Genomic DNA, 14,212 nt, shown 5'->3' with positions numbered 1-14,212 from the left:
GCCGGCTCCCCTGCCGCTGCGTCATTGTGTCATCGCTTCTCGGCCTTTTGGCTAAGATCAAGTGTAGTATCTGTTCTTATCAGTTTAATATCTGATACGTCCCCTATCCGGGGACTGCATATTAAATTGATTTTTGGCACATGGAGCCGGAACCGGCGCTTGCTCCGTCCACTCCACGCATCGACCTGGTATTGCAGTGCCTCCAGGAACGGTGTGCTTCCCCTTTTTGGGGACTGCGAATTGTTGTGACTAATAGAAGAACCAACAACACCACTGGAATTTTTTTTGTCAGAGAATACAGAAATACGCAGGAAGCGCATACAGAATGACGATGAGGTGACGCAACGATGACCGTGCGAGAAAGCAGCAAGCTGCGGTCATATGAGCATAGGGAAAAAAGAAGAACAAAAGCGTCGGTTGCCGGCCGGCTGACTCATCACCGTCACAGCACGTTTTTTGATGTCCCTCTTATTTGAGAGTCTTTACCAACGAGCTGATGAGTCGAATCAGGGGTTTGTGTTGGATGGATTAGGGACACCTGATTCAAATCAAGGTCACGCACGCACGCACGCAGCAGTCAAGCAATGGAAGGTGCCCCGTCCTTCCTTTTCTTGGGGGAGGGGAAGGTCACCGTGTTTGAGGATGGCGAAGGGGGATAGGGCGCCTCTGCCTGGAGGCCAGGCAACTCATACTTACCTGGCAGGGGAGACACCATGATCAGGAAGGTGGTTCACCCAGGGCGAGGCTCGGCCATTGCACTCCGGTTGTGCTGACCCCTGCGAATTCCCCAAATGTGGGAATCTCGACTGCATAATTTATGGTAGTGGGGGACTGCGTTCGCGCTCTCCCCTGTACACACTGGTTAAAAGCAGATAGCGTGGAGGGAAAAAGCGTGCGGTTCTTGACGCTTGTGGCGCCGCCCACTGCCCCAAAGGGTGAAGTTGCACCAGTTTTGTTATGTTTCTGTCTCTTTCTGCTGTGTCAGCCAGTGACCCGGAGAGTTCAGAGAACTGAACTGCGTTTGTTTTCATCGAGGTTGTCGAAACCTGCGACCGGTTTGCCGAATGTGGTTTTTCCCACAAACTTTGATATTCAACGGACGAGTTGATTGACAGCAGTGGTCCCAAAGGCAAAGTTGTTCGGATGGAGGTTTTCTGTCGTATGGTACGACTGTCTCGTGCGCGTGCTGTGAAAAAGCACGCGACATACGTTCGCCTATAGCCGCTCTCATGTTGTTGCTTTTTCATTTTAAAGCGCCACTAGGTGGCCATTCACCGCGTCCTTTCTCGCCTGACCCCAGACTGAGCCCGTGCACGGGTGTACCGGCTTGGGTGAAATTGTCTCGTTCCGTCCAAGAGCTATAGCCGTTCTAGCAGACCCCGCCTCGCCCAGCCCGTAGGTTTCGGCCTGCCGCCGCCAAGCTGAATCGAAATTCCCACTTTTTTTCCGATCTGGACGGACAGTCAGACTCCAGAGAATCTTTCTGCACTGGTTTGGGCCAGATCGGGCAAAAGACCTAGGACTAGTGTGCAAAAGTAGGTTTTTCACAAAATCCCAAATACCCGAAAATTTCGCCAGCGCAACCTTCGAATCCGAGGCATGCGTCTCGCTCGGCTCGAGCCAAGGATTCCGATGATATAAGACACTTGGTTCTGCGGCGTGCGGTTTGGGAGCTACGAGCCATTTCGTGCCGGGCCCATCGGGGGGCCAGCCTTGGTGATGTTGTAGAGCGAGTGGCTAGTACCATCCCTCAAAGTTTCAGGTCTCTACGACGTAAGGCCTTTGCCAACCCTCCCCCCCTCACCGCTTCCCAGATGGGCGTCGCCTTTGCCGGCTCCCCTGCCGCTGCGTCATTGTGTCATCGCTTCTCGGCCTTTTGGCTAAGATCAAGTGTAGTATCTGTTCTTATCAGTTTAATATCTGATACGTCCCCTATCCGGGGACTGCATATTAAATTGATTTTTGGCACATGGAGCCGGAACCGGGGCTTGCTCCGTCCACTCCACGCATCGACCTGGTATTGCAGTGCCTCCAGGAACGGTGTGCTTCCCCTTTTTGGGGACTGCGAATTGTTGTGACTAATAGAAGAACCAACAACACCACTGGAATTTTTTTTGTCAGAGAATACAGAAATACGCAGGAAGCGCATACAGAATGACGATGAGGTGACGCAACGATGACCGTGCCACAGAGAAAGCAGCAAGCTGCGGTCATATGAGCATAGGGAAAAAAGAAGAACAAAAGCGTCGGTTGCCGGCCGGCTGACTCATCACCGTCACAGCACGTTTTTTGATGTCCCTCTTATTTGAGAGTCTTTACCAACGAGCTGATGAGTCGAATCAGGGGTTTGTGTTGGATGGATTAGGGACACCTGATTCAAATCAAGGTCACGCACGCACGCACGCAGCAGTCAAGCAATGGAAGGTGCCCCGTCCTTCCTTTTCTTGGGGGAGGGGAAGGTCACCGTGTTTGAGGATGGCGAAGGGGGATAGGGCGCCTCTGCCTGGAGGCCAGGCAACTCATACTTACCTGGCAGGGGAGACACCATGATCAGGAAGGTGGTTCACCCAGGGCGAGGCTCGGCCATTGCACTCCGGTTGTGCTGACCCCTGCGAATTCCCCAAATGTGGGAATCTCGACTGCATAATTTATGGTAGTGGGGGACTGCGTTCGCGCTCTCCCCTGTACACACTGGTTAAAAGCAGATAGCGTGGAGGGAAAAAGCGTGCGGTTCTTGACGCTTGTGGCGCCGCCCACTGCCCCAAAGGGTGAAGTTGCACCAGTTTTGTTATGTTTCTGTCTCTTTCTGCTGTGTCAGCCAGTGACCCGGAGAGTTCAGAGAACTGAACTGCGTTTGTTTTCATCGAGGTTGTCGAAACCTGCGACCGGTTTGCCGAATGTGGTTTTTCCCACAAACTTTGATATTCAACGGACGAGTTGATTGACAGCAGTGGTCCCAAAGGCAAAGTTGTTCGGATGGAGGTTTTCTGTCGTATGGTACGACTGTCTCGTGCGCGTGCTGTGAAAAAGCACGCGACATACGTTCGCCTATAGCCGCTCTCATGTTGTTGCTTTTTCATTTTAAAGCGCCACTAGGTGGCCATTCACCGCGTCCTTTCTCGCCTGACCCCAGACTGAGCCCGTGCACGGGTGTACCGGCTTGGGTGAAATTGTCTCGTTCCGTCCAAGAGCTATAGCCGTTCTAGCAGACCCCGCCTCGCCCAGCCCGTAGGTTTCGGCCTGCCGCCGCCAAGCTGAATCGAAATTCCCACTTTTTTTCCGATCTGGACGGACAGTCAGACTCCAGAGAATCTTTCTGCACTGGTTTGGGCCAGATCGGGCAAAAGACCTAGGACTAGTGTGCAAAAGTAGGTTTTTCACAAAATCCCAAATACCCGAAAATTTCGCCAGCGCAACCTTCGAATCCGAGGCATGCGTCTCGCTCGGCTCGAGCCAAGGATTCCGATGATATAAGACACTTGGTTCTGCGGCGTGCGGTTTGGGAGCTACGAGCCATTTCGTGCCGGGCCCATCGGGGGGCCAGCCTTGGTGATGTTGTAGAGCGAGTGGCTAGTACCATCCCTCAAAGTTTCAGGTCTCTACGACGTAAGGCCTTTGCCAACCCTCCCCCCCTCACCGCTTCCCAGATGGGCGTCGCCTTTGCCGGCTCCCCTGCCGCTGCGTCATTGTGTCATCGCTTCTCGGCCTTTTGGCTAAGATCAAGTGTCTTGTCGAACGGTTGAGACTGCGATCGCCTCTTTAAGGTTTCCTGGCTCGAGAGCTTCTGGTGTCCCGAGCCGTACAACTTTTTAGAGGGAGAGTGACCCTGCTGGTTTTACAGGTTAGCAGTTTTAAGGTAAGACTTTTAGTCTTTTATCTATTTATTGTATTTATTGTTCTTTTACGTTTTTTTTTAGGCTGTCGGTGCCTCCACCATGTCGGCTGCTCGTGCCGGCATGCGGAGGCACCACAGCGTGCGATTTTTATTTAGAGAGGTGGAGGGTAAGCTCCTGGGGTTGTCTCGTTTAGACTTCTCCAGGAAGCTCATCCAAAAAACCCTCAATTTTAATGCCAGTGATTTAAATTGTTTAATGACTCTGCCCCTGAACAAAGGTTTCGATGTCAGTTTTAGATCTGCTTCCTTGTTGCAAGATTTCTGGCAACGATTTGAGCATTGCAAGACCCAGTTCTCCATGTTCAATGTTGAGAAACTTTCTGACAATTCTATTAAAACAGTGATTGTTAGAATGTTCAATGAAACAGTGAGTGGAGATGATGTTGCTGTATGGCTGGGTAGATTTTGCACGGTTCGAAGTCCACCAGTCAAGGTGCTTGACGAAGACGGCATCTGGAATTGCGCTTGGAGAGTTCCCATTAAACAGTGGGAAGATCCAAGTGGATTCCAGGGTCTGAGTCATTTACCCTCAATGATTGTGCTGGGAGAGAACCGCGGCTACATTCATTATCAGGGAATGCCCAAATTGTGCCGAAAATGTGGGAAAATGGGACACCTCGCTGAGGCATGCCAAGAAATTGTGTGTAGGAAGTGCAGAGAAATTGGTCACATTTTTGAGGAATGTACCAATGGCAGACGGTGTAATCTCTGTGGAGATGCTAACCATTTCTACAGAGATTGCCCTAAAAGTTTTGCCAACAAGTTGAAAGGGAACAAAAGGGCCGCCCCACCAAAGGAACAATCAAAAGAACAAAGAGAGGAGGAGGCGGGCCCTGAGGTTTTGGCGGGAATTTCACATTCCCAGCCAGCCTCAGGGATTGGACAAGAAGAAAGAAGTGGGGCGGCCACAGGGGCGGAGTCAGAATTCGTTAATGAAAAGGGGGAGGAAGCCACTCCCCAACAAGAAAAAAGCAAAGACAAAATGGAGGAGGAGGAAGATGAAACGGCTTCCTCCCTCTACACCGTATCGGAGGTTAGTGGGGTGGATAGTGGGAGTGAAACCGAGTGTTCACTCCCAAATGCTCAAGTGCAGAAAAGGTCTGCGAGATCTCCTCTGCTTCAAACAGAGGAGAAAAGGCTGCGGGCATCGCATCGGCCAGATAGTTCCTCTTCGGAAGATCTGAACCGTATGTGGCCTGCAGACTCTCCAAATGAAGTCTCCTTTCTGCACTTTAAGCTAAGAACATCGTCACCAAAGGATCCACAAGAGGTTTCCTCTGTGGATTCTGAGGCGGCGAGCACTTGCCCTCCTGACCCCAGTTTATCTGGGGAAAAGGAAAGGCAGGTGCAACAAGAAGTAACATGATTTTAATGCAATTTCTGTAGTCTTTTTATCTGTTTTTATTTTCATCAATGCTTGTATTTTTAACCATACTGCTCATGGCCCTCACTATGTCTACAATCAATGTGAGAAGTGTGAGGTCTACTTTGCGAGCACAGAGTGTTTTATCATGTTTAAATAATTTTAAGTCAGACATCTATTTATTGCAAGAGTGTGCTCTGCCCTTTTTAACCAATTACAGAAAATGGGAAGAGCTGTGGACCAAAGGACCCTCCATCTGGAGTGGCTCCAATTTTAACAGAAATGACGGTGTGGCCATTTTAATAAAAAAATCCCAACATCTTGGTGAAGGGCAGCACTGTGGTGAGGGATGGGCGGGCAATTTTAGTTAATCTGACTTTTTTAGGTAAGGATTTTAATGTTTTAAATTTGTATGGTTACACAAGTAAAAATGACAGATACAAGCTTTTAGAAGATTTGCAGCCCCACATGTTAGGTAGGGCTCCCCTAGTGGTAGCAGGGGATTTTAACTGTGTTTTAACAAAAAAAGATAGGAAAAGGGTAGGAGAAGATTTTAAGGTCGACAAGACATCGGTTTTATTAAATAAATTGGTCAAAGATTTTAAGTTAGTCGACTGTTTTAAAACAATGCATCAGAGAGAGGAGGGCTACACCTGGTTCAGTGGTGATGGCGCCAGAGCCTCTCGTATCGACTATATTTTTACAAGGGACTGCCCGCCAACCGATGCAACATTGACCCCCCTTTTCTTCACTGACCACATGATGGTCTCCTGCACCCTTTCACTACCCACGGGTGTGACAGTAGGGGGAGGGCTGTGGAAGCTGAACTGCTCCCTATTAAAAGATGAGGAAGTGGTTCGAGAGTATAGGGAGCAGTTCAGCCAATGGCAGACCCTCCAAGACTTTTTTGACTCACGAGCACAGTGGTGGGAGATGGTAAAACAAAGGACAGGACATTTTTTTAGAAAAATAGGAAAGGAGAAAAAGAATAAAGAAAAAAGACGCATGATGGGGCTGCAAAAAAGACTGCAGAGATATTTTAACCTTTTAAATAATGGATTGGATTTTAAGGAGGAAATAAAGGAAGTAAAGAAAGAAATGTCAGTTTTATCCGAAACTCAAAGTAAGGGAGTAATTTTAAGATGCAAAGAAAAAGAGATAGAAGAAGGAGAAAAGTGTACAAGATATTTTTTTAAAAAGACTATTTCACGGGGAGGCTCAATAACAATCTTAAAAACTTTTAGAGGGAGGGAGGCAAAAAATATGGAGGACATTTTAGGGGAAATAGAACTTTTTTATAGTGATTTATACAGCCCAAAGAATGTACACAATGGCATCTTAAATGAAGTTTTAGAATTTTTAGAAACAAAGATAAAGAGTCCAAATGTGCTTTTAGCCCAGGATTTTACTCTTTTAGAATTAAATAAATCTCTCAAAAGTTTTAAAAAAGGGAAGTCCCCAGGAATGGATGGACTTCCCTTGGAGTTTTATTTGACTTTCTGGGACATTTTAGCACATGACTTACTGACAGTTTTTAAAGAATTTGAGACTCTCGACAGACTTCCGGACAGCTTTAGAGTAGGGATAGTTTCGCTTTTATATAAAAAAGGAGACAGGACTGACTTGAAGAACTGGAGACCAATCACGCTTTTAAATTTTGATTGTAAACTTTTTAGTAAGATTTTAGCTACACGCATGTCAACTGTTTTAGAGGACGTAATCCACCTGGATCAAGCATGCGCTGTGCCCGGTAGGAAGATCACAGACAGCCTGGTACTGATTAGAGACGCCATCTGTTACGCGAGAGACAGAAACATTCGGCTAGTAGTCCTAAATTTAGATTTTGAAAAAGCTTTTGACCGCATCTCGCACCAGTTCCTTTTTAAGGTACTGGAAAAAATGGGGTTCCCAGGGAGGTTTATAGCTTGGGTGGGACTGCTATACAACAGTCTAGTCAGTAAATTTGCAGTTAATGGGCATTTATCCAAAGCTGTAAACATTCACAGCGGCGTCCGTCAGGGGTGTCCTTTATCTCCCCTACTGTATGTGGCCTGCATTGAGCCACTGGCACAAATCTTGAGAAGGGATAAATGGATTAAAGGACTGGACGTCCCAGGGACTGGTGGACTGACCGCAACCTGTGTTTTATATATGGACGACGTAACCCTTTTAGCGACTGACCTTTTATCAGTACGAAGAGCACTTGACTTGACTGACTGGTACGGTCGGGCCTCGGGCGCTAAGCTCAACAGGAGTAAGTCCGAGGCCCAGCTCTTCGGGCCGTGGGGAAACGTGGACACAGGCGGACTGGATTTGGATTTTAAAGGCAACGACCTGACAGTTTTAGGAGTAAAATTTGACAGAGAGGGTGGAGGACGGGGAAACTGGACTGACATCTTAGGGAAAGTTAGGCAAAGACTGGGGTTTTGGGGACTCAGACAACTGACAATTGAAGGCAAGGTTTTAGTTTTTAAAGCTGTAATTTTACCACTAATTTTACTTGTTTCTTCTGTTTTTAGTCCCCCAAGGCGATTCCTGGCCAACCTGGAGAGGGCGGTATTTTATTTCCTGTGGGGGTCCAAATGGGAACGAGTAAAAAGGGAGGTCTTTAAAAAAAGAAAGGAAAATGGCGGAAAAGGCCTCCCGGACCCCCACTTGTTTTTAGGTAGCCGCTTTACCGCCCTCCACATCGGATATGCGCTGACCCCATCCAGAGAGAATAAGACAGCGGCCATGGCTCGTTTCTGGATGGGGTCCTACCTAAGAAGCATAAAAAAATTTTATCAATCGACCTGAAAACCCCAGTGTCTTTTAATTTGCCAAAAGAGTACAGTTTTATAAAGAAATTTTTAAAAAAATTCCTTTTAGAGACAAATGATGCAAGCATTTTAACTAACCACAAATCCCTCATCTCTCTTGTGCAGGACCGGGAAGTGGTGAGTCCAGTTCCAGGCCTCACACTAAGTGAGGCCAAAGACGTTTGGAGGAACGCAGCCCACCCAGCTCTCCAGAACAGACACAAGGACTTATCGTGGATGGTGGCTCATGAGATCCTCCCGGTCAGGGCGGTTATGCACTCCAGAGGCATGGCCAAAAACTCCATCTGCCCACGGTCCGGGTGCAACCACCCGGAGACCGTCCACCATCTGCTCTGGGAGTGCGGTGCTGCGCGGGACCTGTGGGCCAGGGCCGGCCCCCTGTTTTTCCCGTGCCTGCCAGCGGGTGGGGCCCAGGTGGACTACAAGCTCGCCATCCTGGGGGTGGGTCAGGGCCTCAAAGCCCAAACATCGCAAGAATTTGCCTCGCTCTGGCTCACCCTCAACCTGATAAAGGATGCCATCTGGGTCACCAGAAACCTGCTGGTGGGGAAACGCGTGACGGTCCCCCTCCACGCGAGCGAGCAGAAGATAAGATCAACGCTGCAGGGTGGGCCGCACGTCGTCATTCGGACGGGGGGGCCGAGGCTGCACAAAGAGGTCCCGGCCACCACCGACCTTGGCCGCCCGTAGATGCACCCTCACCACTCTGGCTACGGGAACAGCGGGCCAGCGGGCCGGAGGAGAGGGGATTTCCGCTGGGCCTTTGAAGCGGGGAGTCCTGAACCTGTTCTGGAGACCTGGAGTGAATGGACATTCTTGATAGGGACTCACCCCCGGTCCTGCACAACAGAGATTTTTAAACAGAATGATTTTATTGTGTTTTAACTGGCTTGTATTTATTTGCTATTTATACTTTTATCCCTTTTTCTAACACCACACTGACTTGCATACATGGACTTTACACAACACACTACACTGACTGATTTTAACTAAGAATGCAAAACTGTTGGTTTTAATCTGTGTAAACATGTATGTTTAAAAAGAAAAGAAATGTGAGGTTTGAATGGAAAAAAAGAAATGTGTGACAATAAAACTTTTTTCGAAAGAAAAAAAAAAAAAATCTGTTCTTATCAGTTTAATATCTGATACGTCCCCTATCCGGGGACTGCATATTAAATTGATTTTTGGCACATGGAGCCGGAACCGGGGCTTGCTCCGTCCACTCCACGCATCGACCTGGTATTGCAGTGCCTCCAGGAACGGTGTGCTTCCCCTTTTTGGGGACTGCGAATTGTTGTGACTAATAGAAGAACCAACAACACCACTGGAATTTTTTTTGTCAGAGAATACAGAAATACGCAGGAAGCGCATACAGAATGACGATGAGGTGACGCAACGATGACCGTGCCACAGAGAAAGCAGCAAGCTGCGGTCATATGAGCATAGGGAAAAAAGAAGAACAAAAGCGTCGGTTGCCGGCCGGCTGACTCATCACCGTCACAGCACGTTTTTTGATGTCCCTCTTATTTGAGAGTCTTTACCAACGAGCTGATGAGTCGAATCAGGGGTTTGTGTTGGATGGATTAGGGACACCTGATTCAAATCAAGGTCACGCACGCACGCACGCAGCAGTCAAGCAATGGAAGGTGCCCCGTCCTTCCTTTTCTTGGGGGAGGGGAAGGTCACCGTGTTTGAGGATGGCGAAGGGGGATAGGGCGCCTCTGCCTGGAGGCCAGGCAACTCATACTTACCTGGCAGGGGAGACACCATGATCAGGAAGGTGGTTCACCCAGGGCGAGGCTCGGCCATTGCACTCCGGTTGTGCTGACCCCTGCGAATTCCCCAAATGTGGGAATCTCGACTGCATAATTTATGGTAGTGGGGGACTGCGTTCGCGCTCTCCCCTGTACACACTGGTTAAAAGCAGATAGCGTGGAGGGAAAAAGCGTGCGGTTCTTGACGCTTGTGGCGCCGCCCACTGCCCCAAAGGGTGAAGTTGCACCAGTTTTGTTATGTTTCTGTCTCTTTCTGCTGTGTCAGCCAGTGACCCGGAGAGTTCAGAGAACTGAACTGCGTTTGTTTTCATCGAGGTTGTCGAAACCTGCGACCGGTTTGCCGAATGTGGTTTTTCCCACAAACTTTGATATTCAACGGACGAGTTGATTGACAGCAGTGGTCCCAAAGGCAAAGTTGTTCGGATGGAGGTTTTCTGTCGTATGGTACGACTGTCTCGTGCGCGTGCTGTGAAAAAGCACGCGACATACGTTCGCCTATAGCCGCTCTCATGTTGTTGCTTTTTCATTTTAAAGCGCCACTAGGTGGCCATTCACCGCGTCCTTTCTCGCCTGACCCCAGACTGAGCCCGTGCACGGGTGTACCGGCTTGGGTGAAATTGTCTCGTTCCGTCCAAGAGCTATAGCCGTTCTAGCAGACCCCGCCTCGCCCAGCCCGTAGGTTTCGGCCTGCCGCCGCCAAGCTGAATCGAAATTCCCACTTTTTTTCCGATCTGGACGGACAGTCAGACTCCAGAGAATCTTTCTGCACTGGTTTGGGCCAGATCGGGCAAAAGACCTAGGACTAGTGTGCAAAAGTAGGTTTTTCACAAAATCCCAAATACCCGAAAATTTCGCCAGCGCAACCTTCGAATCCGAGGCATGCGTCTCGCTCGGCTCGAGCCAAGGATTCCGATGATATAAGACACTTGGTTCTGCGGCGTGCGGTTTGGGAGCTACGAGCCATTTCGTGCCGGGCCCATCGGGGGGCCAGCCTTGGTGATGTTGTAGAGCGAGTGGCTAGTACCATCCCTCAAAGTTTCAGGTCTCTACGACGTAAGGCCTTTGCCAACCCTCCCCCCCTCACCGCTTCCCAGATGGGCGTCGCCTTTGCCGGCTCCCCTGCCGCTGCGTCATTGTGTCATCGCTTCTCGGCCTTTTGGCTAAGATCAAGTGTAGTATCTGTTCTTATCAGTTTAATATCTGATACGTCCCCTATCCGGGGACTGCATATTAAATTGATTTTTGGCACATGGAGCCGGAACCGGGGCTTGCTCCGTCCACTCCACGCATCGACCTGGTATTGCAGTGCCTCCAGGAACGGTGTGCTTCCCCTTTTTGGGGACTGCGAATTGTTGTGACTAATAGAAGAACCAACAACACCACTGGAATTTTTTTTGTCAGAGAATACAGAAATACGCAGGAAGCGCATACAGAATGACGATGAGGTGACGCAACGATGACCGTGCCACAGAGAAAGCAGCAAGCTGCGGTCATATGAGCATAGGGAAAAAAGAAGAACAAAAGCGTCGGTTGCCGGCCGGCTGACTCATCACCGTCACAGCACGTTTTTTGATGTCCCTCTTATTTGAGAGTCTTTACCAACGAGCTGATGAGTCGAATCAGGGGTTTGTGTTGGATGGATTAGGGACACCTGATTCAAATCAAGGTCACGCACGCACGCACGCAGCAGTCAAGCAATGGAAGGTGCCCCGTCCTTCCTTTTCTTGGGGGAGGGGAAGGTCACCGTGTTTGAGGATGGCGAAGGGGGATAGGGCGCCTCTGCCTGGAGGCCAGGCAACTCATACTTACCTGGCAGGGGAGACACCATGATCAGGAAGGTGGTTCACCCAGGGCGAGGCTCGGCCATTGCACTCCGGTTGTGCTGACCCCTGCGAATTCCCCAAATGTGGGAATCTCGACTGCATAATTTATGGTAGTGGGGGACTGCGTTCGCGCTCTCCCCTGTACACACTGGTTAAAAGCAGATAGCGTGGAGGGAAAAAGCGTGCAGTTCTTGACGCTTGTGGCGCCGCCCACTGCCCCAAAGGGTGAAGTTGCACCAGTTTTGTTATGTTTCTGTCTCTTTCTGCTGTGTCAGCCAGTGACCCGGAGAGTTCAGAGAACTGAACTGCGTTTGTTTTCATCGAGGTTGTCGAAACCTGCGACCGGTTTGCCGAATGTGGTTTTTCCCACAAACTTTGATATTCAACGGACGAGTTGATTGACAGCAGTGGTCCCAAAGGCAAAGTTGTTCGGATGGAGGTTTTCTGTCGTATGGTACGACTGTCTCGTGCGCGTGCTGTGAAAAAGCACGCGACATACGTTCGCCTATAGCCGCTCTCATGTTGTTGCTTTTTCATTTTAAAGCGCCACTAGGTGGCCATTCACCGCGTCCTTTCTCGCCTGACCCCAGACTGAGCCCGTGCACGGGTGTACCGGCTTGGGTGAAATTGTCTCGTTCCGTCCAAGAGCTATAGCCGTTCTAGCAGACCCCGCCTCGCCCAGCCCGTAGGTTTCGGCCTGCCGCCGCCAAGCTGAATCGAAATTCCCACTTTTTTTCCGATCTGGACGGACAGTCAGACTCCAGAGAATCTTTCTGCACTGGTTTGGGCCAGATCGGGCAAAAGACCTAGGACTAGTGTGCAAAAGTAGGTTTTTCACAAAATCCCAAATACCCGAAAATTTCGCCAGCGCAACCTTCGAATCCGAGGCATGCGTCTCGCTCGGCTCGAGCCAAGGATTCCGATGATATAAGACACTTGGTTCTGCGGCGTGCGGTTTGGGAGCTACGAGCCATTTCGTGCCGGGCCCATCGGGGGGCCAGCCTTGGTGATGTTGTAGAGCGAGTGGCTAGTACCATCCCTCAAAGTTTCAGGTCTCTACGACGTAAGGCCTTTGCCAACCCTCCCCCCCTCACCGCTTCCCAGATGGGCGTCGCCTTTGCCGGCTCCCCTGCCGCTGCGTCATTGGGTCATCGCTTCTCGGCCTTTTGGCTAAGATCAAGTGTAGTATCTGTTCTTATCAGTTTAATATCTGATACGTCCCCTATCCGGGGACTGCATATTAAATTGATTTTTGGCACATGGAGCCTGGACCGGGGCTTGCTCCGTCCACTCCACGCATCGACCTGGTATTGCAGTGCCTCCAGGAACGGTGTGCTTCCCCTTTTTGGGGACTGCGAATTGTTGTGACTAATAGAAGAACCAACAACACCACTGGAATTTTGTCAGAGAATACAGAAATACGCAGGAAGCGCATACAGAATGACGATGAGGTGACGCAACGATGACCGTGCCACAGAGAAAGCAGCAAGCTGCGGTCATATGAGCATAGGGAAAAAAGAAGAACAAAAGCGTCGGTTGCCGGCCGGCTGACTCATCACCGTCACAGCACGTTTTTTGATGTCCCTCTTATTTGAGAGTCTTTACCAACGAGCTGATGAGTCGAATCAGGGGTTTGTGTTGGATGGATTAGGGACACCTGATTCAAATCAAGGTCACGCACGCACGCACGCAGCAGTCAAGCAATGGAAGGTGCCCCGTCCTTCCTTTTCTTGGGGGAGGGGAAGGTCACCGTGTTTGAGGATGGCGAAGGGGGATAGGGCGCCTCTGCCTGGAGGCCAGGCAACTCATACTTACCTGGCAGGGGAGACACCATGATCAGGAAGGTGGTTCACCCAGGGCGAGGCTCGGCCATTGCACTCCGGTTGTGCTGACCCCTGCGAATTCCCCAAATGTGGGAATCTCGACTGCATAATTTATGGTAGTGGGGGACTGCGTTCGCGCTCTCCCCTGTACACACTGGTTAAAAGCAGATAGCGTGGAGGGAAAAAGCGTGCGGTTCTTGACGCTTGTGGCGCCGCCCACTGCCCCAAAGGGTGAAGTTGCACCAGTTTTGTTATGTTTCTGTCTCTTTCTGCTGTGTCAGCCAGTGACCCGGAGAGTTCAGAGAACTGAACTGCGTTTGTTTTCATCGAGGTTGTCGAAACCTGCGACCGGTTTGCCGAATGTGGTTTTTCCCACAAACTTTGATATTCAACGGACGAGTTGATTGACAGCAGTGGTCCCAAAGGCAAAGTTGTTCGGATGGAGGTTTTCTGTCGTATGGTACGACTGTCTCGTGCGCGTGCTGTGAAAAAGCACGCGACATACGTTCGCCTATAGCCGCTCTCATGTTGTTGCTTTTTCATTTTAAAGCGCCACTAGGTGGCCATTCACCGCGTCCTTTCTCGCCTGACCCCAGACTGAGCCCGTGCACGGGTGTACCGGCTTGGGTGAAATTGTCTCGTTCCGTCCAAGAGCTATAGCCGTTCTAGCAGACCCCGCCTCGCCCAGCCCGTAGGTTTCGGCCTGCCGCCGCC

General features: G+C 50.1%; 10 non-coding genes across 10 annotated transcripts; all 10 read left to right on the top strand.

Annotated features, from left to right (window-relative positions):
* The first annotated feature begins 31 nt into the window (after positions 1-31).
* On the top strand, positions 32-222 carry LOC137080053 (U2 spliceosomal RNA). Its single transcript, XR_010905973.1, has one exon. It is a non-coding gene; the product is annotated as a U2 spliceosomal RNA (small nuclear RNA).
* Positions 223-688: 466 nt separating this feature from the next.
* On the top strand, positions 689-852 carry LOC137080341 (U1 spliceosomal RNA). Its single transcript, XR_010906194.1, has one exon. It is a non-coding gene; the product is annotated as a U1 spliceosomal RNA (small nuclear RNA).
* A 1,008-nt stretch (positions 853-1,860) lies between these two features.
* Positions 1,861-2,051, top strand: LOC137079780 (U2 spliceosomal RNA). Its single transcript, XR_010905717.1, has one exon. It is a non-coding gene; the product is annotated as a U2 spliceosomal RNA (small nuclear RNA).
* A 470-nt stretch (positions 2,052-2,521) lies between these two features.
* On the top strand, positions 2,522-2,685 carry LOC137080340 (U1 spliceosomal RNA). The gene has a single exon (XR_010906193.1). It is a non-coding gene; the product is annotated as a U1 spliceosomal RNA (small nuclear RNA).
* Positions 2,686-9,166: 6,481 nt separating this feature from the next.
* LOC137080082 (U2 spliceosomal RNA) lies at positions 9,167-9,350 on the top strand. The gene has a single exon (XR_010905990.1). It is a non-coding gene; the product is annotated as a U2 spliceosomal RNA (small nuclear RNA).
* A 470-nt stretch (positions 9,351-9,820) lies between these two features.
* On the top strand, positions 9,821-9,984 carry LOC137080338 (U1 spliceosomal RNA). The gene has a single exon (XR_010906191.1). It is a non-coding gene; the product is annotated as a U1 spliceosomal RNA (small nuclear RNA).
* Positions 9,985-10,992: 1,008 nt separating this feature from the next.
* On the top strand, positions 10,993-11,183 carry LOC137079779 (U2 spliceosomal RNA). The gene has a single exon (XR_010905716.1). It is a non-coding gene; the product is annotated as a U2 spliceosomal RNA (small nuclear RNA).
* Positions 11,184-11,653: 470 nt separating this feature from the next.
* On the top strand, positions 11,654-11,817 carry LOC137080337 (U1 spliceosomal RNA). Its single transcript, XR_010906190.1, has one exon. It is a non-coding gene; the product is annotated as a U1 spliceosomal RNA (small nuclear RNA).
* A 1,008-nt stretch (positions 11,818-12,825) lies between these two features.
* Positions 12,826-13,016, top strand: LOC137080052 (U2 spliceosomal RNA). Its single transcript, XR_010905972.1, has one exon. It is a non-coding gene; the product is annotated as a U2 spliceosomal RNA (small nuclear RNA).
* Positions 13,017-13,482: 466 nt separating this feature from the next.
* LOC137080336 (U1 spliceosomal RNA) lies at positions 13,483-13,646 on the top strand. Its single transcript, XR_010906189.1, has one exon. It is a non-coding gene; the product is annotated as a U1 spliceosomal RNA (small nuclear RNA).
* The last annotated feature ends 566 nt before the right edge of the window (positions 13,647-14,212 follow it).

This window comes from Pseudorasbora parva, chromosome 6 (genome assembly GCF_024679245.1).
Source record: "Pseudorasbora parva isolate DD20220531a chromosome 6, ASM2467924v1, whole genome shotgun sequence".
Classification (NCBI taxonomy): domain Eukaryota; kingdom Metazoa; phylum Chordata; class Actinopteri; order Cypriniformes; family Gobionidae; genus Pseudorasbora; species Pseudorasbora parva.
This window is presented reverse-complemented; position numbering and strand designations above follow the sequence as displayed.